This window comes from Rutidosis leptorrhynchoides, chromosome 1 (assembly GCF_046630445.1).
Source record: "Rutidosis leptorrhynchoides isolate AG116_Rl617_1_P2 chromosome 1, CSIRO_AGI_Rlap_v1, whole genome shotgun sequence".
Lineage (NCBI taxonomy): Eukaryota > Viridiplantae > Streptophyta > Magnoliopsida > Asterales > Asteraceae > Rutidosis > Rutidosis leptorrhynchoides.
The window spans coordinates 240,178,136-240,180,158 of record NC_092333.1 but is presented as its reverse complement, the minus strand read 5'-3'; the positions used below and the strand labels follow the sequence as shown (position 1 = coordinate 240,180,158).

Below are 2,023 nucleotides of genomic sequence, written 5' to 3'. Positions count from 1 at the left end.
CTGCATGTGAATCTATAGTTTGAATATAATAACATGTATCATCTGCAGATTGCGGTTGTTGCATTGTTCTATCAACTGAAAAGGTAACACTCTCATCCTCTATACTTAGGGTCAATTTCTTACCGAACACGTCTATCATTGCTTTAGCCGTGTTTAAGAATGGTCTTTCTAATATGAGAGGAACTTGAGAATCTTCTTCCATGTCCAGAACAACAAAATCTACTGGAAATACTAAAGTACCAACTTTAACTATCATGTTCTCCATTATCCCTCTATGATATTTTATTGATCTATCGGCTAGTTGTATACTTATTCTTGTTGGTTTCAATTCTCCAAGGTCTAGTTTAGCGTATAGTGAATACGGCATTAAATTTACACTAGCACCTAAGTCTGCCAATGCTTCTATTGAACTAAGACTACCCAGAAAACATGGAATTGTGAAACTTTCTGGATCAGATAATTTTTCTGGTATCTTATTCAACAGCACTACTGAACAATTAGCATTCATAGTAACGGCCGAGAGTTCTTCCATTTTCTTTCTATTTGTGATTAGATCTTTCAAGAATTTAGCATATCTAGGCATTCCTGAAATTACATCAATGAAAGGAAGATTTACATTTATCTGTTTAAACATATCCAAGAATTTGGATTGCTAGGCTTCAAGTCTTTCTTTTTTCATTTTACTCGGGTAAGGAAGTGGTGGTTGGTATGGTTTAACATAAGGTTTAGCCTTAACTATGTTATCTTCATTAACCTTTTCAACTACCGGTTCTTTTCCCTTATCTTGTTCAGATTGTGGTTCTTGTGGAGTAGGAATAGCTTCATCAGAATTTTCAGGTATTTCAGGTGGTTTAAGTGTTGTACCACTTCTTGTGGTAATAGCTTTAGCTGTTTCATTCCGGAGGTTTGCATTTTTATCACTAGGTAAACTTCCCGGTTTTCTTTCACCTATTAACCTTGCTAGGTTACTTACTTCTTGTTTCAAGTTTTGAATAGAAGCTTGTTGATTTCTAAATGCTTGAGCATTTTGTTCATTAGTTTGTTTTTGAGATGTGAAAAACTGCGTTTGAGTTTCAACTAGCTTCGTCATCATATCTTCTAAATTCGGCTTTTTATCATCGGTTTGTGGTGGTTTGTTTTGAAAATTAGGTCTTTGCTGATTGTAAGTATTATTGGATACTTGTTGATTGCTAGGACCTTGTTGGTTGTTGTATGGAATATTTCGATTATAATTCTGGTTTTGATTGTAGATCGGTCTTGGCGGTTGATAATTATTCTGATAATTATTTCCAGGCCTTTGGTTTAGATATGAAACATTCTCTCTTTGTTCTATTGTTAATTCAATACTGAGACAATCTTTTGTCAAATGTGGTCCTCCACACTGCTCACAACTAATTCGTATTGAGTGGATATCTTTAGTCATATTTTCCATTCGTCTCTCGACACCATCTATCTTTGCAGAAATGGAATCTAAGTCATGGCTAGAATCGGCTCTAGCTGCTTTAGATGATCTAACGATATCTTTTTCTTGGTGCCACTCATGTGAGTGGGAAGCAGTGTTATCAATAATTTTGTATGCATCAGTTTCGGTTTTCTTCATAATAGAACCACCAGCTGCTATATCGATGTCTTTTCTTGTAGTGTTGTCGCATCCTTGGTAGAATATTTGTACTATTTGACAGGTGTCTAAACCATGTTGCGGACATCCTCTTAATAACTTTCCAAATCTTGTCCATGCCTCATATAGAGTTTCATTTGGTTTCTGTGTGAATGTAACAATTTCTCCTTGAAGTCTTACGGCTTTAGATGCCGGAAAGAATTGTTTAAGAAATTTTTCAACTAAAACGTCCCATGTATCAATCGCCCCTTCAGGTAACGATTCCAACCAATCTTTGGCTTCTCCCTTTAAATTCCAGGGAAATAACATGAGATATATCTGTTCATCCTCAACTTCGCTTATTTTAAATAGTGTGCAGATCCTATTAAAGGTACGAAGATGTTCGTTTGGATCTTCCTTCGGCGC

General features: G+C 35.7%; 1 non-coding gene across 1 annotated transcript; it reads left to right on the top strand.

Moving 5' to 3' along the window:
- Positions 1 to 1,688: 1,688 nt before the first annotated feature.
- Positions 1,689 to 1,795, top strand: LOC139887379 (small nucleolar RNA R71). The gene has a single exon (XR_011773214.1). It is a non-coding gene; the product is annotated as a small nucleolar RNA R71 (small nucleolar RNA).
- The last annotated feature ends 228 nt before the right edge of the window (positions 1,796 to 2,023 follow it).